Consider the following 22,750-nt stretch of genomic DNA (forward strand, 5'->3'; position numbering starts at 1 on the left):
CCATTTTTAACACACAAAGAGTACATATTAGTATATTAAAAATCCAATAGAAAATGACTTCTGAACCTCAAAAAAGAAAAATAGATAAATAAATAATAAAATAAAAGGGCATCCCAGTAAAGAAGGCTCCTACCAATGCAGGGTCTGGGGAAGGACAGATGTACACAGCCTTACCCCTGCAGATAAATACCCTATGTCCTTAGTCCACCTTCCTTCTCCAAATTAAAAGCCTCGGGGCTAATTTAATGGTGGTCATCTCCATAACCTTGGACCTCTCTATTTAAGCAATCCGATACTCAAGATTTTGACTAGTTTGAGGATGTGTTCTATCAGTGGTTTGAAAGTTGAAATCCATGAACTGCCTTGCTTACCTTACAGAAGGCACAGCAGCTGTTGCTAATTCATCTAGGTACACCCAAAATCCACATCTCAGAGAATGTAGATAGAGCAAACCAATCAAGCCTATTCAATGAAGAAACCAAAGTCATGGAATTCTAATACAATTCTTTCAAAAATTTCCTCAACTGATCTACAAGCTATCTCGACATCACCATGTTCTTCCTTAACCCATCATCATAGAAAGTTATGTGATAAAAATAATGTTTCAGCGTCCTCCATCAGGCCACAATTTGTACATCCTTTTTTTTTTTCTTCTTGGGGTTACACAAAGGGGGGTAGCCTGTCCCCCATACCCATAACCCCCGAGCCCTGGTGGCTACAGGATTTGATCTCAAGTCACTGCTACAAACACCCAGAGAACTTACAAACTGAGCCACCATCAGTTGGTCACAATTTGTATATCTAGAAACAAGAGAATTCTGAGCAGACAAACTTTGAAAATATGCAACTTTTCATAAAATTTGGCAGGAACAATAACACTGCATGCTTGTTACAACAGAGAAATATAGAGCTGTGTCAATGTAAATATTCTAGTGTCGTCTATGTTGAAAGAGAAGAGAATAAAACTGTTTTCCTTCTTGGCGTTTATAGCTGCACACGCACTCAGAAGTGTGAAATTGTTAGGCTTGCATCTGAATTCAAACATTGCTTTGAATAAGAAAAGGGATTTAACTGTCAATCCATTTCAAGAGAACAAACTAATATCTGATGTCAGTAGAAGACATTGGGTATGGAACTTCCTGGAAGATAAGATATGCATAATGGGGATCATTGAATAAGGAACAAGATGCTACTGATGTAGTTAGCAATTGAGATTCTTGATATGGTAACCAGTTTTTATGATACAGGTGTGGATTTCTTAAAGGTAGGTAAAGGATTGGGAGGGTTTAATGGGAAGAAGGTCTTGTGTGAAGGTTTAATGGCTTGATTGAGAACAAAATCAGCAAGTGCTTGACAGAAATGGGTTCCTTTAGGTGATACTGACTTCATTTTTGGTAATGAGATCCATTGTTGGTGGGACCCTACTTGGAAATCTCCTCTGAAATTGATGCATGTTGGTGGTTCTTGTGTCGCTTGAGTCAAAATTTTCCAGGCCATCCAAACGAATTCAAATATGCAAGAAATCAAACAGTTTCAATCATCTGTTCCCCTCTTGCTCTAGTCTTCCATGGCACGAGAATTTTCTGTCGTATGATATTCTTCAGGGATGGCCAAAAGAATTTTGACAGACTTTCCAAATTAGAAACACATGAGCATTTTTCCTTGTTTCCTTTTTGTCAGGAACTCTGTAGTATTTGAGAAATTTATTTAGTCTATGGAGGCTTGAATCTTAATTTCTCTGTATATTTGATCTAAGATGCCATATATTTTCTCTGATTGAGGATGTAATCTTCCACCAGCTAAAAATTCATGGACCACTTGATCCACCTCAATTGTGCTACATCCAGGGTTCTTCTTCACTCCCACTTCCTCCATTTTCCTTCTAATTCTTGTAACATCATCCCACTGGTTGTTCAGAGCATACATATTTGACATGAGAACATAAGCTCCACTATCCCGAGGTACCAACCTTGCAAGACCCTCACTAACATCTTGACTTACTAACCCAGACCCTCCTCCATGAATCCTTATCCCACCAGTAAAAGCCCCCCAGACAAATATATCAGGCTTCATTGGCATGGACTTGATAAGGTCCTGAGCTTCATCTAACAGACCTGCGCGACTGAGAAGATCGACCATGCAAGTATAGTGCTCGATCGTGGGTATAATGCCATGAACTCGATGCATCTCACTGAAAACATCTCGTCCCCTATCAACCAACCCAGCATGAGAGCAAGCAGCTAAGGTAGCCACAAAGGTAATAGCATTTGGTCGGAATCCCAGGCTCTTCATTTCACCAAATAAGTCCAGTGATTGAAAGGGGTGTCCATGTATGGCATACCCATAGATCATGGAGGTCCAAGAGCAAACACCTTTCTTCTCCATTTTGTCGAACACAGACATGGAACCTTGAAGAAAACCACATTTTGAGTACATATCAATGAGAGATGCACCCAGTATATCATCCACTTCAATCCCATTTTTCTGGATATAACCATGAATCCACCTGCCTTGTTCAAGAGCTCCAAGGTGAGCACAACAGGTGAGGACGCTAACCAATACTGCTTGGTTCGGTTTCACTCCATCGTCCAGCATGTGTCTAAAAACCTCAAGCGCATCCCCGAATCGACCACCCTGTGCAAACCCAGATATGATTGTGCTCCACGTAGTCAAGTTTCGTTCAGGCGTATCGCTGAAAAGCTTTAGTGTAGTATCTACAGATCCAAATCTTGCATGAGCCCCAATTACAGTGTTCCATGAGATGAGATCCTTGTTTGGCATCTCATTGAACAACTTGGAAATCTTTTCAATGCAGCCGAACTTGGCGTACCCTCCCATCATCGCATTATAGGTAGCGACATTCTTGCAGGGCATACTCTCGAACAATTCAAAGGCCCGCTCTAATAGCCCACATTTCATGTACCCACCAATCATGGAATTCCACATGACCAAATCCCGCTCAACAATTTCATCGAACAACACACGAGCTGCTTCAATCTCGTCGAAATCAGAATACATCCTAACCAAGCTACTCCGAATAAAAAGGTCCAAGGAAAAACCCATACGGAGAACCTTCCCATGAACGGATCTGCCAAGCTCAACAGCCTCTAAAACAGCGCAGGCTTTGAGAACGAACGGAAAAGTGAATTTATCAGGCAGGTGTTCCACGCGGTTCATTTGTAGGTAAAAGTGGAGAGCACGAGCATGGTCTCCGGCATTGGTGAATCCTCTTATCATGGAGTTGTAAATGAAAGAATTAGGTTTCTCTATGCAAGCGAAGATTAAAGAGGCGAAACATAAGTCGGGTTGGGATGAGGTTGCGGAGAAGGAGAGGATTGAAGAAAGAGACAGTGGGTGGTTGGCGATGCCGTCTTGGATAATTTGGGCCAGAACTTGTTTGAGCTGTGCAACTGTTTTGCAAGCTCTGGTGAGCTCATACAGATTCCTGGTCGTTATGGTTATCATGGTATAAAGCGGGCGGATCAACGAGAAGAGGGAAGCAAGCGGGAAATGCACCCTCTGACCATTGATGAATGATGATCAAGCAAGCGAATGGCTTCTACCTGAACTGAACACTGAAGACATCATCCCAGCTTGAATTGAGGTTTGTTTAAAAAACAGTTCTCTAAAGCCACCTCTTAGAAATCGGGAAGACATGGTTTGGAGCAGTTCGTTGTTGTCGATAATGATGTGAGGTGGCAGTGATATGAGTATTGGTATCAAATAGGAATAATTGTTCTTGTTCGAGGAAAAGTTTTACCTCTCTCAACAACGATTTCAAAAAAAAAAAAGACGTCGCTTTCTAAGAAAACAGTTCTTCCAATCCACACATCAGTAGCAAAAAACGATGCTTATCTGCGATGCCAAACATATACTTAAGTGTCTATTTGGCATCGATGTCGTCGCCCTAGAAAACGGTGACACATCAACGCCACATTGAAAAAAATAGTGCTCTAGGAAACGCATGTTTGTTTGGAACTGTTTTTCTATAAAAAAACGGTACTCCAAGCCATGCCTTAGAAACCAGGAAGGCATGGCTTGGAGCAACGCCAAATTTGATATTTCCTGGAGCTGTAGCTTGTTGCTGCCAATAGGGACATGAGGTGGCAGTGATAGCGACATGACATGGCATTGGATAATAGGTATTAGTGTTGAAAATGTTTTCTAGAGCATTGGTACCAAACAAAAAACGTTGTTGTTGCTTCAAGAAATGTCCTACCTGGCAACAACTTTCCAAACATAAAAAAGAAACCGCTTTCTAAGAAAACGGTGCTTCCAACCCACACATCAGCAGCACCGTTTTCACAAAACGGTGTTGTATCTGCAGCATCGATATCAAATATATACTAAGAGGGTGTGTGGAACCGTGGGTGTTTATTCAATAAACGTTACCACATAGACGTCATTTCAGCATTAGCCCATCATGTTGATCTGTATGCATAAAAACTTGCTAAAACAGGCCTTGATTTATATGCATGCCTATTATTTGGTGAAGTTTCATTTTAACGCTTCCTGCAATGAATATAAATTTATTCACTGTTTTGCTAATGGCACCTAGTAGTGCCTAATTGTCAATAAACAATTTCATTATTTCTTTTCTTAGTTTTGCAAACGAATTAAATACAAACATTTAGTGAATAAATGAAAGCTATACCAAACACATACTAAGTGGATGCTTGGCATTGATGTCGTTTTCTGAGAAAACAACACCATATAGTCATCACATCAGAAAAAGCAGTGAAAAAACTTTGGTTGCCCACGGGTGATAGGAATTCCCATCTATCAACCTCCTTATAACTCCTGTCATCTTTCTTAAAAGTTAGGGCTTTTTATCGTTCAGTCCACCTCAGAAATCCTAGTTCAACTGTAATAGATGTCAGCTCAAAATTGATGCCAATTCACGAGTGGGTACGGATATTAAATGTGAAGCTGTTTATAAATTTGAATTGTTGTAAATCTACATTTCAAATCAAAATTCTAAAGGGGAGTGTAGTCTAAAAATCTCTAAAAGTTGAAGCCTCCCAGATACATAGTATTTAACCATGAGCGTGGTCTTCACAACGTTAACGTGAATTCGGTTAACCTTTAACTTCCTTCCACTTAATATCACAAATCTAAAAATATTTACTTTTTGTTTCATTCTTAATAATAAAAGAAAGGAAAAAATTATAAAGCTCATTAAAACCCAAAATTACTAGGTTTTAATTTTTAGTAAAATCAAAACCTAAAAGCTTGATGATATTCAAATTCAGTCCTAAAGTTTGACGCCCTTTGATTTAAAAAAAAAAATTAAATGAATAAATAAAAACGGGGTAGAATAAATCCCAAATCCAATTAACCACTAGCACTTTGTCAACAGAATTAACCATTTTTTTCCCTACGTTATGTGCTAACAATTCAAGCATAACAAAAAAAAAAAAAAGATCATGAGGCCCAAAACCACTTTATATCATTAAAATTAATCATAAATTGCTAATTCTATAACTCATCCACAATCAACATCAGTTGTTTATGTTTAATTAATTAATTAATAAGTAATAACAAAAGCCACGTGTAATTACTGACAGAGTGGTGAGACTCATGACAGAGAAAATCAGAAAAGTAGTTCTACCATTTAGTGATAATCCATGACAGAGAAAACCGAGAGGGGGAGTACGGAACTATAACATAAAGTCATAAACAGAATTAGTATTGTAATATTCTGATTACATGAATACTAATTGCAAATAGGAATGGTAATGGGGCGGGTTCGGGGTGGGTTTGGTATTCCCCATTTCCGTTCCCGTCCCCGATCCTTGTGGGGGACAAAAGTTGTGACGTGAATTCCTAAAATTTTTTTAGTTAATAATATATTTTTTAAAAATAATTTATTTAAATTAAATAATTTTTTTTAAAATAAAAATAATGTTTTAAATATATTTTGATATATACTAATAATATAAATAATATTTATTATATATAATTGGATCAGATTGGGTGGAGACCTCAATTTCCATCCCCAACCCCAACTCTGATTAGGATCATTATTAATTCACGTCTCCGTCTTTGTTCCACCAAAGCAGTTCCATCCTTGGTCCCATGGGGTGGGAGAAATCGGGTCTCTGTCGTGAATGAAAAAAATTGTCATCCTTGTATATGCAAATACCAAAAAACTCTAATATGAATGAATAGAAAACGGGAGAAAGAACTCACTGATCACCCATAGAATTCTTTTACTGATTTATTTTTGTATTTCTCCATGAGGTGTATGGGCCCGAACAAGGATGTAAGATGAGAGAGAGAAAGGATAGAAGAAAGGACAGTAAAGTTTTCTGATTTGGTTAGGTTTGTAGGTTTTTTCCTTTTTTTTTCATTATTAGGAATGGAATAAAAAGTAAATATTTTTAGATATAGGATATTAGATTGAGTGGGAGGACTTAATGGTTAACGGATTCCATGTTGACGTTACCGAGACCACGATCAATGCTAAATGTAATTTAACTTTTAAATGTTTTAAGAAAGAGGACAGATGTCACAAGGAGGTTGACAGGCAATAGGAATTCCTATCATTAGTGGCAAGACTCAAATCGACCAAATCGACCAACCCGGTTCGATCTAATCTGAATTGGCCGATTTTTCTTCATTATCGATCGGTTTTGGGTTACAAAAAACAGAAATCGATGGTTCGATTCGGTTTCGGTTTTCATGTGTGAAAATCAAAACCAAACCGACCCGAACCGACCTAGATATTATATATATATATTTCAGCTTTATTTCAAAAATATACATATTATATATAAAATATCAGTTTTATTCTATCAAATCATTTTTAATTTCCAGGCATCCAACCTTTGCTTTCTTAGACTTGAATCCTTTACCGTTCACATCGAGAGAATCATTCACAAAACCGACCCAAACCAATTCAAACCGACCAGGTCGGGTCGGTTGGAAAAACGCCAGTAAACCGACCCAACCTGACCATTAACAGCCCTATTAGTGGGCAGCCAAAATTTTTCCTTTAGAAAATGACCTCTTATTTGGTACCATTTTTTCATAAAAAACGTTGTTTCAGACCATGCCTTGGAAATCAGGAAAGTGTTGTATGAAGCAACGTCAAATTTGATGTTTTCTAAGAAAATAACTCATTGCTGCCAGTGGTGCAATGATGTGGCATCATCTTGGATGTTAGATAATATGACCAATGTTGAAAACGGTTCTACAGCACTGGTACCAACAAAATTAGTGTTGTTTTCCCATAAAACAGCCTATGTGGCAGCATCACGAGCTCAGGTTCAGGTGAACTTGGCTTGGTTGGTTTTGGGTAAATCATAGTTAGTTGCCCTGTACTTAGAAAGGGTAACCCTTAGCTCCTTGAACTTTTTTTTTTCTTGTGACAAAAACAATCCCATATTTGCCCCCAGACAACCCAAACTTCTCAATTTCAACAATTTGCCCTTGACTTAACGAGGTTTGATTATGAAAGTAAAATCAATGTTCAAAATATTGATATAGGTCGATACGTCGATAGGGGCATATCAGGTTGTATCGAGGCTTGCTTCTCCATTTTTGTAGTTTTTTTTTTCAGTCTAGTTCAAAAGGGTCAGTTTAAGGTCTGTCTACCCCCTGAACCATGGTTTGACCTAAAACACCCATTGTAGGAATGTATCAGGAAGCCCCTAATATGATACATAGGAAGCCTCTAATATGATATGTATCCGCCAATACAGTATGATATGTGTTGAAACTCTGAACCTTGAGTAAAATTACTTAATTGCTCATTTTAAGATTCAAGGGTTAAATAATGGAAAAACTTATGGCCAATCAACCAACCAATATGAGAGTAGAGGTGACCAGTCAAGTGGTATTAATAAAAATTTACCCGAGGCGTGCTTTGAACCGACTGGTCACCTCTACCTCAACTAGTTAGGGTGGAGAATCTTAAATGAGGAGGACAACCTATGGGTGAAAGTTATCAAAAGAACTCGAAAACTTTCAATAATGTTTCAACTCCCATTCCAATTGTTTTGGAATGGGCTCTTGATATGTTTTTGGAGTTTCTTAATGGGAGCAAAGATAAAGACAATGCCCAAATTGACAAAGTGTGGAAACCAATTATTTGGAGTGCTCCAAAATTTGGCACTATTAAGATAGATTTTGATGCCTCTTGTAACAGTGATGAAAAATGTTTTGTGGCTAATATGGTTCGTGATCATCTTGATTGGGTGCTAGCGGTTAAAGCATATAAACTTGGCACTTGTACCATCAACCAAGTGAAAGCATGGGCTGCATGGGAAGCCCATATTCAAGCGACAAACTACAGGGAGTATCCTATTATAATCGAGGGTGATTCAGTATTAGTCATCTCATGCCTCAACAATAAGGCCGAAGTTCCTTGGAATTTGAAAGGTGTCATCTCTTACTGCTTGAGGAGGAGAGTTTTGTTCGTAGGAGATCTTCAGTACCAACATTTTTTCAGAGAAGCTAACCAGGTGGTAGATTGGCTTCTTCATGAAGCTCTTTCTTCTTCTACCCCTTCCCTAAACTTTTGTATCAACTCCCTTCTCCCTTCCCTTCTTCTTATTTGTTTTGCGGATTTGTGTAATACACTTCTCTTTTCAAAAAAAATAGAACCGATACTATGTCTTTCCAATATTTAGGTTGAAAACACAAATTGAAATGATCAGGCATGAATGAAGCAAACTTTGTTGAAAGAAAGTTGAAACACATGAGAAATAAAATTTTAGAAAATTTAAGTTGAAAGGAAAGATGATCTCAGAATATGACTTTAGGATACTTTGTGATTTTATAAAAATGTTTAATAGAATCTCTCTTTGGTTGGTGGCGTAGAGCGGAGGATATGAAAATTCACCTCACCATCACCAACAACTGTTTCTGGGTTAATAAGGTATACCAAGACAAAACTTTCAAATTTCAATCCGGGAAAATTAGTGGAGGAAGTGGCACGGGCTTTGACAAAGTATCTTAGCCTGAATTCACAAATGGAGCCAAGGGATAGCAATGGGCGATGCTCGTTTGGTTGTATAATCAGAGATCATGCAGGTTGTGTTCTAGTTAGGGATGTCAATGGATTTTGTCCAATCTGATTCAGTCCAATATGAGTTCATTATAAATGGACTAGGTCCAATCCAATCGCGGTTAATATTTTGGACCAGTCCAATTCAATGTATGGACCATTCAATCTGTTCAAATTCGTTTTAATATAGATAGGTTTTAATCCAAATCCGGTCCATTGATACCTATATTCTTATATTATTATTATTATCAATGGATCAGATATTGGTTTAATCCAACCCAATTCAATATAATTTATTACAGACGGACTAGGTCCAATTCAATTTAATAAATATTTTGGATTGAATTAGTCCAATCCAATGTCTTATTGGTCCATCCAATCCATCCAAATTGATTTTAAATTAGACAGGGTCTAGTCCAAAACCACTCCATTGCCCCCTACCCCTGGAAGTGATCGACGATCGTTCATGAGTTTTCTTATACTTGGAGAGAGGATAATCAAGCAGCAGATTGGCTATATTAGATAGGTTAGGTCTTCTAAGTAGTTTTGACTTTTCCTCCGTTATCCCTTGGGATCTTAGGTTCATTTGTATAATTGATAGTTGGGATGGAGCCCTTCTTCATTAGGTTGTCACTCTTGTTTTTCATTAAAAAAAGTTTAATGATAAGGGCAAAAAGTTCTGGAATTAAAAATTTTTAGGGGGTCTTTGTTACAAAACAAAGTTTGGGGGGCTTAATGTGATTCCTCCGCTAATTAAATATTGGGTGGTTTAAACTACCCTTATTGTTTAGTTAATTGACTAAATGTATCCTTACTGTTTGAAAATTGACTAATACTACCCCTTTTATTTCAAACAATTGATTGACTCTACCATTTCCACTAAGGTCCTTAATATTCCGTCAAAATTCAGTGTCACTTGAAATACATATTTTTTAAAACCCAATTTTACCCTTCACCTCCCTCCCCTCTTTCTCTCTCTCTCCTTTTTTCTTGTTAGGTTAAGGCACAAATAACAGGACATGAGAATCAACTCATGCCGAAAGGAGGAGGGATTTCAGCGTGTTCTTCGTAAGCTATCCGAAGTTCCTCTCAAACCTCTAACAAAGTCGTCAAGGCACGCCGAACGGCCACTTAAAGCTCAACCCCCCCGTAACCACTACCATTGGATGTTGTCAATGAAACATCTTACACTACAAAAGTTTGTACAGTTACAGTTTGATCATCAGCTCTGATTGCAGAATGCCCATGTGGACGACATTGGATCGGAAATCAGAAATAATAGGAGAGAACAAATTAGGTATCAATCGTGGAATTGATATCAGACCAATCGCATAATCGAACAAGAAAAGACGTAGAAAATCCGTCCGGATTGATCACCGCACTGAGAACAAGTCACGTTAATGGCACTGCAACGAAGAGAATCATACCCGTCAGTATCCAGCGACCAAGAGAGCCGGAATCCGGTAACATTTTGGATGGGTTTCCAACAGTAGAGCGGTTCTCTACAGTGAGATGTCTTCTGTAATGAGGAAAAAATGGAAGAAATCACGAGACAAACATTTATTATGAGGGCTTTTGATTAAAAAACTAGAAAAAAAGCAGAGACGACAAAAGAGATGAGAACGAATAAATCCTAGAGCTGACAGTCTGGCATTGGTTTTTATGAAGGAGGTTTCTTTTCTGACCGTAGGATGTCCACAGTTTTCAGTTCATTTCATTTTTAAGAGATGCAAGAAAAGGAGCAGTTAATGGAGGAGATTTGTTGCCAAGCATTATATGAAGAGTGTTGCCACAGTTCTGATTAATTCTGCAGAAGCCGATTTGGAAGTCTGACACAGTTTCCGTCGCTGACATCTTCGTCTTTGATGCTGGGGCTGGGTTTGGATGGAGCCCAAACCCAGGATGCAGTAACTTTAAATCGAGTCTGGCATGTTGTGATTTTGCTCTCATTGTTTCAGCCACTCTGTTGCTCTATAAATTGTTTTGGGCTTTCCTTTTTATATGGAGATTTCATCTGGAAACCCAAGAGATGCGGTGAGGGGAGAGGATGAGAACGGAAATGGAGGGGAAGTGACATCAAGGGTTCAATCTCTGTCGGTTTTGTCTGGGTCTGCCGCTGCAAAGTTGCAGTGGCAGAAATGGTATCCGGATGGGGATAACATGGAAAGAGATATAGAGGGAGAAGAGAAATGGAAGAGCAGCGTTTCAATCTCTCTCGTTCCCTTTTCTATTTCAATCACCTTTGAGGTTTGTTTATTTTGAGGTTTCGTTGGGTTTGAAAGGTTAGGGTTTTGATGAATCAATGTTTCTTTTCTCTTTTTTAAGTTTTGATGAAGGAAGATTTGGTCCGACCTCACAAGTCACGGCACGTGGCAAAAAAGGGCAAGTAGCTCGGCACTTAAAACAGCGTACCGAGGGTACAAACGCCAAAGGGAAGGGACCAGTAGGCCCGAACTCCCTAGCAAGGGGCCCGAACTCCCTACTTAGTGGTCGAACTCCCTGCAAGGTGCCTGGACTCCCTACTTAGTGGTCGAACTCCCTACAAGGTGCCCGAACTCCCTACTTAGTGGTCAAACTCCCTGCAAGGTGCCCGATCTCCCTACTTGGTCGTCGAACTCCCTGCAGGGTGCCCAAACTCCCTACTTGGTCGAACTCCCTGCGAGGGGCCCGAACTCCCTCTTCGACCCCGAGTCACACAAAGTAGAGACCCGAACTGGCCCGTCTTATGACAGTTCGGGGCCCCCCTTATCCGAACTCAAGACTTCGCTTCACGCACCGCTCCAGGCACTTCGCTTCCAGAGCATTGAACTAGAGGAACCGCGCCGTACCTGACACCGAAGGAGTCCGTATCCAGGGGTGGCGCACCTGATTGACTTGGGATCTGACGCTTGACGGCCGCATTCCAAACGGCCACCTGCCACCGTCACTTGTCACCACTGCCTCCAGTTATAAAGACAGCTCCGACAAAAGGAGCAGTGACGGTTCTGCCCCAGCAGAGGCGATGACGCCCGAACTGGCAGAAGCACGGAAACACTCATTCCCGACCTGACAGAAGTCTAGGAGTGTGTGCGCGAGGTGGTTATAAAAGGCTCTCCACCCCCAAAGAGGAGGTATGCAAACTTTGCGCTATGTGGTTTATCTTGCCTTTGAAGGATTCTAACTTAAGCTTCGGAGCCTTTACACCGGGTTCTCCCCGAAACTTCATCATCTCCTCCGTTTCAGGTTCTCTGCTACTCGGTTCAGAGGCAAAATCGCTGACAGCTAAAACCGGCCGGATTGTGCATCATCAAGTTTTATTTTGATAATTTAAAAAAGAATAAAGGGTAAAATTGGTGTTAACAGTAAGGGAAGTATTAATCAATTGTCAAAAACAATAAGGATAGTGTTATTCAATTTTCAAAGAGTAGGTACACCTAGCCAATTAACTAAACCATAAGGGTTTGTTTAAAAAATTTACCCTTAAAATAATGCAAGATATTGCTTAAGAGAAATAACAAAATAATCTTTTGGTATAACAATAATGGTACATCTAGTCAATTAAATAAATCATAAGAGTAATTTAAGAAATTTACCCTTAAAATAATGTAAGATATTAATTAAGATAAATAATAAAATAATCTTTTGATATTTTCGTTTAGTTTATTAGTGAATAGAATATTACATTTTTGTCGATAAATATACAATAGTTGTTAAACAAATAGTTTGTATTCAAATAATTTATATGGTTTTTTAATGGAACATTACTGAATGAACTTGGTGAGATTGGGCCATTGAGATGAAATGTGTGCAAATGTTTTTTGGGGTGTTTCTTTCTTTTTCTCCTTTGCTTAAGGCCATAATGGGGTAACCCATCCCCATCCCCGTAATCAAGGATCAAAATTTTATTACGTATTGACCGATATATATTGTATCGGAGATTTCTTGATACACTCCTATAAGAGGTGTTTTGGATCAATGAGTGGTTCAGAGGGTAGATCGGCCTTAAACCGGCCCCTCTGAACCAATTTTGAAAAAGTAGAAAAAAGCATAGAAAACAGTACCGATACAGGCTGATACGCCCTACCGGCGTATCGTCCTGTATCGATATTTTGAACCTTGCCGTAAACACAACAAGAGATTTGACCCGATCCTAGCAATTGAGTCATCATCAGTTGGGTTTCCGGGTGTTTCCATTTATTTACAAAATTATAAGCTCTGATTGTTTTGCGGTGCAAACCTAAATTGGATGTTTGATTTAGATTTGCATGTGTTTGTTTTTTAACTATAATTTGCACTCTAAATAATTACAAATTTTCACTTCTTGTCTTATTCTCCTATTTGTACTCGTTGCCGGTGCAAATCTTGCACTTCTGAACTGATACAAAATTTACATTGCCTTTTACCTTCATTTTCTCTCATATAAAGTGGAGACCAGCACTTTTTTTTGGATAGATGAAGGAAACAAGAAATCACATTATTTTGCTTTCCATTTTACTCCTAAACAAACAACCTTCCTTCTATTTTCATTTTCTCTCATGTAAAGTGGGTCCCACAATTATACTTTCATACATTTGTCCATAAGTTTGCACTGCAAACAAACAGGACTGTATCTGCAATGAAAGGATAGATTTTGCAATCAAGTCTGAAGTGATGAATTTGCTTCAAAAAATATACAGATGAGACATATGCTTCAGTTTGGAAGGAGTACGAATACAAATATGTATAGTGCAAATATATTTTAAAATGGTATAAAATACAAGGTTTTGCACTTTGTTCTTTCCAAACTGAGCCAAAACTTTTTTTCCCCTCTTTCTCAAAATTGCTACTCTCAGACTCGAACCCTTGTTGTCAGTTCTCACACTTGACGGCCTGAGATTTTTACACCAAGTGAAGGACTCTGAAATGCAATATGGCCATGTGCAAAGAACCAGTCTGTGCAACTCTTGGGATTCTTTGCCCTACAGATAAGAGTGGGACTTGTAAAAATACAATTTCAACTTTGTCTTGGATTGGGCCCCATGAAGAAGATTCTTGGATTGGGCCCTACATATGAGAGTGAAGCTTTCTTCTGTTCATTTTGGGTTGGGCCCCATGAGGAAGATTTTGTTTGGATGCAATTTAAGAAAAAAAATCTTGGATTCAAGGCTCTCCTTGTGCCTTTGGTCATTTAAATCACAGAGCGTTGTTCACACCAACCTCACAGTCACATTCTATTATATATTGAAAATATTTCATCATGAATAATAATATATAAATACGAGAGATGTTCCCGATGTACAAGTAAAACATAGCTGTAAATTCTGTAAGGTTGGTGTAAGAAGCAAATCCAAACTCTGAATAAGGAAATTCTAACTCTATTGCACCTATTGGATCCAGAGAATGCACATGTATGTATGTACTCAGCATTAAATCAATGTTTCAAACTTTGAACTAGTTAGATGGTTGAATCGGTGAACCAGTAATTCAGTAAGCTTTTTGGGTTGCCTTGGTTAGTTTATGGGTTGAATGATCTAATCGACAATCTAGTAAATTTGTAATTCAGTGAGCTGTTCAGTTTTTTTTTTTGTTGGTTCTATTAGCAATATTGTGTAGAAGGAAGTTTTCCCAAATGGAAACCGATTAAGAGATGAAGATTGGGAACACACCCAGTTTCAAAATAAAGAGAGATCAACTTTATCTAATGATCTATGTTTTGCTTTTTGTTTCTTTGGGCTCTGTTTGGGAAGTGTGTAACTACAAATATGTAGAGTGCGTCATAGTCTTGCCAAACGATTTTTAGATGTGATAGGTATAAGTATTAATCCGGAGATTGAAGGGTTGACCTTTTTAACATTGATCAATTTCGAGTACAAATCTTGAATGCAAACATGTCAGGAAATTCTTTATTTGCTTTCGTTTTCAAGATATAAATGCACTATTACCAAATATTAGCAGAGCTGAACCAGAGTGCAAATATGCACTGAAATGCTGGTTATATGCATTCTGGTTCAGTTTTGCAGATGTTTTGAAAAGAATGCATTTGTGTATTGAAGACGACAACAAATAAAAAATTTCAAGACATATTTGCATTCAAAATGAAAACGAAGTGGTATTAAAAAAAGAGGATTTCAACCTTAGAATTCATTCATCTTTGTATCCATCACAACAAAAAATATTTGACAAGAGTCCCAAATTATCATTGCAAAGCTAAATCAACTTTGCATTTTTATCGACCAAACATATTTGATGCAGTGTAATCCGGCTGCTCCCTGTTGAAGATGATCTGGCTGCTAACAACGACGAGAAATGGGTAACCTACAAGAGAGGAGTCAGAGATCCCAGGGTGGCTTACCCTACGGGGACACTCTAATGGCTAAGTTAGCACTCAGTAGTAGAGAGCTTGAAGATGATAACAGTGAGTTAGAGAGCTAGAGAGCAAAGATTACACACACGAAAAGCATACCTTCGTCCTTGGGGGGTGAAGTCCTTGTATACTGGGGTCCTCGTGGGTTGGTGGAGCAGTTCCTGGGTCCTCGTTGTGATGGGATCCGCTTGTGTGTTAGGTGGGTAAAATGCCACCAACCGGTAAGATTACCCTCTCCGGTCTGAACCGAGGAGTGGGTGAGCTAATATAGCCATTGCGAGGTATGATCCCGTAAGACGCGGAACACGGTGGTGAGATCCTCGGGGTTGTCACGCAGTGATCGGTCTGAACGGGAGGCGAGCTGTCTGGTGGCATGCTGCTTGAGATTGTGCTCTTTAGATCTGACTTGATATGAGTGCCGAAGTGCCTTGGGACCGAGGTGGTCCTGGTGTGACCTTGCGCCGAGGTATGCTTGTCTTGAGGCGGTCTTGACTGAGGTGGTTCATTTGTTCGGGTTCGATCTGTAGCGGGCTTGATATCGTTATCCTGGTCACGATCTGGTACTAAGATGATCTTTGTTCGGGTATCCTTAGTTCGGGGTATCAGGGTACCCGAGGTCGCTTTGTAGCGAACTGACCATGCTGAGCTGTCACTTGTGTCAAGTCACGTTCACGTGCTGATTTGATCATGTTAAGTTGTCGCTTATGCAGAGTCACGTCCACGTGTCTCCCTGTTACGAGGTCGGGCCAAGTTCCCTTTCATCAATTTCCCCCCACTCCTCGAGCTAGGGGTCTTGACCTGGTTTGAGGAGTTTACGATGTGATAAGTGGATTTGACTCGTTAGGCCGCTTTGTCAGATAGGTCGCGTGTGGTTCACGTGCGGACACCATGCGATCTATAAACTTCGCGGACGCCAAAAAATGGGCTAAACTATTTTCGACCTTGAGGGTCGTGCAGCTGGTTTTCTTAGGAGCCGTTAGATTGCTTTGATCTCGACCGTTGTTTCTCCAGTACAGTGGCTATAAATAGGGGAATCTGAGGCTCATTTTCTTCACCACAAGCTTACTAGCCTTCGATCTGAGGTCGTACTTAGCTTCTTTAGCTCGGTTTTCTAGTTCGCCAATTCCAGTCCGATCGCACTTCTTTGGTGAGTCTTCCTTAGCTTCTTTTCAGTTCAGTTCAGTTTCTTAGCTATTCCTTTTAGTTTGGTTGTCAATGTCTTCCGTTAGCTTTGATAGCGTCTTAGATGAGGCCGAGGAGGGTACCTCGGCCCGGGTCGATAGCCGAGAAGAGGCTATTTCGAGTCCAAGGGCAGTCCGGGACCTTCCCGAGGCGCGGTCACCCCAGGATGCACGGGAGGCTTCGGGCAACCTGGTATCCACTTCTTATCAAGTTCGGGTGCCAGATCACTTTGGCCCTTCCATCATGACTGTGGACAGGCTTCCGGCCTTAGTTCATCGGTACAACCTCCCGGGCGAGCTCTCCTATAGTCTCCCCGTAGGTAACTTCCCTTGGGAACACAATCATAACGAGATCGTAATTTTTGAAGAACAGCTCGTGGCTGGTCTTCGTTTGCCTTTGCATCCCTTGATTATAGAGGTCCTAAAGTTTTTTAACATCACCATAAATCAGTTACACCCGAATTCTATCCGAAATGTAGTAGGAACTATTTCTCTTTTTTACGAGTACTGTCTACCCCTCGACCTCGACATTTTTTTTTCCATCTTGTCTATCAAGAAGAACTCTTCTTGTGTCTTCCTCGAGCATAGGCGGACCTACTATCAATCTCATCGCTCGGGCTATAAGCTTTTGCACGAACTGCCCAATAGGATCCCGGCCTGGAAACGGAGTTACTTCGTGGTTCGTAATCCCGCGAGGTGGTTGTTCCCTACTCAATGGAGAGCTACCATTCAGGACTCCGGTGTTAGGTTGGACCTAAAGACAAGGGAGGCGCTCCAGTCTTGGGCAGAGCTTGGTTTCCACTGTAATGACTACCTTGCTGAAGATAAGCTCGTGCAGGCCGACTTGAGTCCTGGTAGGTCGCCTTGGTATTTTACTTATTAAGGTTCTAATTAGTTCGTGGCTAACCTTCTATTCTTTGCAGTCATCATGCCGGAGGTCGATGCTAGGAACCTTTTCAACAGTGTGCAGAAGGGGAAGAAGAGGAAGGTGAAGAAGCCTCGTCGATTTCCGCCGAGTTCCCCCGGGAGGAGGTCTGCCCTCTCCCTCCCATGGTGAATTTGGAAGAAGAGGGGAGTGCTCGGCAAGACGAACCAGGGAGCACCCAACACCTGAGCCAGAAGTTGCTCAGTATCCCGAGTCGGCAAGCACTTCCAGATCCCGAGGCGAGCCTCCAAATAGAAGTATCCTGACTTACAAGTTCAGGATTCGTAAGAGCAAGGAGGCCATCTTCTTCGAGGAGGTCGTGGAGTGGGCCGAGATGCCTACGGCTCGGCTTGGGGGTCGGGTTGCCGGTCTCTGCATGGTGGTAGGTGCTTTTACCTTATACTTTTGTTTCTTTGTGATCTTTTCAAAAACTGTTCTTACCTCGGTTCTTTCCTTGCCAGGTGAACTCCATTCACGCGCTGATGTGCCAGTTGCAAATCCGTTTGAGGGAGTTTCAGGGAGCCAAGGAGGAGGCACAAAAACTGCATTGCGAGCTTGATAAAGCTCGGGGTGAGGTGCTCCGGGCCAAGAAGGTGGCTCAAGGCTAGAAGGAGCTAATTTTGTCATTAACCGAGGAGAAGGAGAAACAGTAGGAGTAGATCTCTGTGCTGACCGAGGAGAAGAGGAAACAGTGGGAGAAGATCTTCGTGTTGACTGAGGAGAACTCGGCGTTGATCGAGGAGAGAACAAGGCTTCGACGAGAAGTTGAAGACCTCAAGGCAATGGTTCAAGAGCGAACTCGGATCTTTGAGACTGCTGTGGAAGAGGCACGAAGCCAGGTCGTGAGCACTTCAAGCAATCTTCGGAGTTCCACGATTTCCAAGTTGAGTATGGTTCGAGCTCCTACCGCTCTGGCTTCGAATTGTGTAAGTACGTGATGAGGAAGAAGTTCCCCGACCTCGACCTCAAAGCCATTTCCACATCAAAACTTACTCCCGAGGATGTCGAGGCAGCAAACGCAGAGCCCAACTCGTCAGAGGAAGGGAGTGACGACGAGGTCGAGGAGTGCCCTTCGAACCAGGAGGTTGCAGAAGATCATATGGAGACCGATCCTGTTGACAACCATGAACTTTGAGCTTTCTTTTCTTGTATCAAATGTATACCTCGAAGCCGTCGAGCTCGGGTTAGAGCAAAATCTATGTACCTGCATCTTTTGTGAATGAAATACCAATTTTTGAGTAATCCTTCATGTAAAAGATATTCCAAGTATAGATAGTTTCCGATCTAGGCAACAAATGTGTAGATTACCCAAATTATCGAGTTACCAAGCTAGACAATGAGTAAGGATAATCGTAATAGAAAATTTTCCAAGTGTTTGTTACCCCGAACTGTTTGCGAAGGCTTAGTAGGGGTAACTCTACGTAACGTACGCCGAGGTGAGCGACATCGCGGGGCATATACCCATCCTGTCCGTGCACAAGCTATTTATCTGGATGCCGGTTGTCCCTTATGGGTCCGATCTGCTTTTATGTGCCGTAATGGGCTAGATATCATAGGGCTTATGCCCGAGCTGTCTATGCCTCAGGTATTTGAAGCAACTTGCTTATAACAGTGAGGTAACCAGGTCTTATGTGGTGCCGAGGTCCCCGCCAGTTCGGCATTTTGGTCCTTAGGCTTTAGGAGCGACTCATAGTCAACTCCTAAACTTTGCCCATGCCGAAGAGGCTACTGGGTCTTGTTGTGGCCCTTAGGTTTTGGGAACGACTCATAGTCCACTCCTGAAATTTGCCCATGCTGAAGAGGCAACTGGGTCTTGCTGTGGCCCTTAGGCTTTGGGAGCGACTCATAATCCACTCCTAAACTTTGCCCATGTCGAAGAGGCAGCTAGGTCTTGTGCTGGTGCCGAGGTCAATTGTTAGCTTGGCCTTTGGTCTTCTAGGGGTGTCTTTGCAGTTTGCTCCTCAGTTTGGCAATCACAAGTAGTATCACCTTAGATTGTTGATGTTCCATGCTCGAGGTACTGGCTTTCCTTCTAGGGTTTCGAGCTCATACGTACCTTCTCCAAGTACCCACTTAACTTGTTAGGGACCTTCCTAGTTTGGTCCGAGCTTACCTACATCGGGCTCAAGTACCATAACTTTCCAAAGGACCAGGTCCTCGACACGGAAGTGCCGCTTCCTGACCCGGGCGTTATAATACCGAGCTACTTTTTGCTGGTAGGCTACGGTGCGGATATATGCGAGGTCCCGTACTTCTTCCACCAGGTCAAGGTTGGTACGGAGCTCGTCGCCGTTCTCTTCTTCATGGTATGCTTCCAAACATAATGTAGGTACCTCGATCTCGGCTGGGATTACTGCTTCCGTGCCACAGGTGAGGTTGAAGGGGGTTTCACTAGTGGTGGTCTTGACGATGGTTCGGTAAGCCCATAGTACGTTGGGCAGCTCGTCTACCCATAGCCCCTTATCTCGGGCTAAGCGAGCTTTCAGTCCACGGAGTATGGCTTTGTTCGTGACTTCCGTCTGCCCGTTCACCTGAGGGTGTGTTACCGAAGTGAAGTTCTATTGTATCCCCATCTTGGCACACCAGTTCTAGAATTTAATATCTTCGAACTGCTTACCGTTGTCAGAGATGAGCACTCAAGACAGTCCGAATTCCAAAAGAAATTTTGTACAGTTCGAGTCGTGATTGTTGCTAGGGGTTCCACCTCTACCCACTTTGTAAAGTAATCCACTGATACCACTAAGAATTTTCTCTGTTCTGTCGTTGGCGGGAATGGTCCAAAAATGTCGATTCCCCACTGTGCGAAGGGTCACGGGCTGGTGAGGTACTTCAAGTCGGCAGCAGGTTGGTAATGAATGTTGGCATGTCTCTGGCATTTATTGCATTTCTTGATGAGCTCGAGTGCATTTGCCTTCATCGTGGTTTAGTAATATCCTTGTCGTAGTGCTTTCTGGACGAGAGCCCTGCCCCCCAAGTGTCCACCACACAAGCCTTCATGAGTGTCGTGGAGAATGAGCTCAGTCTCTGAAGGTCACAAGTAGCGCAAGTAGGGGAGCGTGTAGGATCTTCGGTACAATCGTCCGTCTATCATGACGTACTTGGCTGCCTGTCGCTCTACCCTTCTGGTCGCGTTGCATTCTGCAGGTCAGGTTCCGTGAAGTAGGTAGCTCGTGAGTGGGTCAATCCAGCTTGGCTCTGTTTGTTCAACAGGAGCGACCTCTTCTGCCCCCTAAGAATGCTGGGCCGATGTAGCTTCTCTATGTATACGGTCCTCATGGTGTTGTTGTTCGTGCTGGCTAACCGGGACCGGGCATCGGCCTCAGCGTTTTCAGACCTTGGAATCTGCGTGATGAAGTATGACTAGAAGTTGCGTAGAACTTCCCTGACCTTGGCTAAATAAGCAACCATGGTGGGGTCGCGAGCTTCGTAATCGCCGATGACCTGGTTGACCACGAGTTGGGAATCACTATAGATGATGATGTGTTTCGCTTGTACCTCTTTCGCCAGTGTGAGCCTGGCTAGTAGTGCTTCATACTCTGCTTTGTTATTGGATGCCACAAACTCGAACCGAAGTGCATACTCCAGTTTCACCCTGCTTGGCCCGTGCAGAATAGCGTCGGCTCCGCTTCCTTGTTGATTGGATGAGCCATCTACATGGAGGATCCAAGGCTCCTTGGCCCAAGTTGGCCATGCTCTAACCGGGGCCAGTTTCGCACTGGTCGAAGCCTCCTCTTTTGTTCAAGCTCTATCAGTTTGGAGGCTGCGGTGCTGAAGGTGCATTCTGCTACGAAGTCGGCTAAGGCTTGGGCCTTAATCGCTGTCTGAGGTTCGTACTGGAGATCGTACTCGCTAAGTTCGATGGCCCACTTTGTCAGTCTACTAGATACCTCGGGCTTGAGTAAGACTTGCCTCAGAGGTTTGTTCGTGAGGACTACGATTGTGTGAGCTTGGAAATACGGGCGAAGCTTCCGAGCTGTTGTGACCAGTGCGTACGCCAATTTCTCGATCTCTGGGTACCTGGTTTCTACGTCTTGCAAAACTTTACTCACATAGTAGATAGGTCGTTGGACTGAACTGACCACCTCATCGCTCGCGAAGAGGTACAACTTTTAAACATCACCCTCCTCGGGTCAGGTCAGAACCGGGATACTAACTAGGTACTTCTTCAGCTCGTCGAAGGCGAGCTGGCACTCTTTAGTCCATTCAAAGTCTTTACTTTTCTTGATTGCCTTGAAAAAAGGCAGGCAGCGATCTGCTGGTTTGGACATGAAACGGCTTAGGGCAGCCATGCGGCCATTCAACCTTTGAACCTCTTTCAACTTGCGAGGTGGCTTCATATCCAGGATAGCTTTGATCTTTTCGGGGTTTGCTTCGATGGCACGTCGATTAACTATGTAACCCAGGAATTTACCCGAGGTGACACCAAAGACACACTTGTTAGGGTTCAACTTCATACTATATTTGCGTAGAATTTCAAAAACACACTGCAAGTCACTTATTAAACAGTTCAAAAACTGGGTTTTGACGACCATGTCGTCTACATAGCACTCAACCTTATCGCCGATCAACGGCTCAAAAAGTTTGTTGACAAGTCTTTGAAAGGTTGCCCCGGCATTTTTTAGCCTGAATGGCATGACCTTGTAACAATACAATCCTAGCTCAGTTATGAATGTGGTTTTTTCCTCGTCGGTGGGGTCCAACTTGATCTAGTTATAGCCCGAGTATGCGTCTAGAAAACTTAGCAACTCGTGCCCTGAGGTCGCGTCCACTAGACAGTCGATTTTAGGGAGTGAGAAACAATCATTCGGGCAAGCTCGATTCAGGTTGGTGTAATCAACGCACATGCGCCATTTACCATTGGCCTTTTTTACCAGAACGAGGTTAGTCACCCAGTTCGGGTAATGGACCTCCCTGATGAAATCGGTTGCGAGTTGTTTCCCGACCTCCTCATCGACTATCCTTCAGCGCTCTGGGGTGAGGTTGCGTTTTTTCTATCTAATTGCCCTGACTAAAGGATCAGTGTTCAACTTGTGAGTTATTATCTTAGCATCTATACCGGGCATCTCTGTCGCGAACCATGCAAACACATCTAAATTTTTAAGTAAAAAACTTACCAACCGAGAGCGGAGAGGCTCCTCGATCGCTGCTCCGATCTGGAGGGTCCTGGTTGGATCTTCTGTTGAGGTCAGGATGTGGATCGTCCCTTCGGTTGGCGTATCTCGCTCCTCGAAGTACTCCACAGGTCGCTCTAGCTCGAGGTCGTCTACCGGCTTGGCTTTCCCTTTGAGAGCCGCAACATAGCACTTGCG

At 42.1% G+C, this 22,750-nt stretch overlaps 1 pseudogene; it reads right to left on the minus strand.

The window, feature by feature from the left end:
* Positions 1-1,707: 1,707 nt before the first annotated feature.
* LOC104601021 (pentatricopeptide repeat-containing protein At2g29760, chloroplastic pseudogene) lies at positions 1,708-3,465 on the minus strand (annotated as a pseudogene).
* Positions 3,466-22,750: the final 19,285 nt, after the last annotated feature.

Source organism: Nelumbo nucifera, chromosome 3 (genome assembly GCF_055504915.1).
Source record: "Nelumbo nucifera cultivar China Antique chromosome 3, China Antique-T2T, whole genome shotgun sequence".
In the NCBI taxonomy this organism is placed as follows: Eukaryota; Viridiplantae; Streptophyta; class Magnoliopsida; order Proteales; family Nelumbonaceae; genus Nelumbo; species Nelumbo nucifera.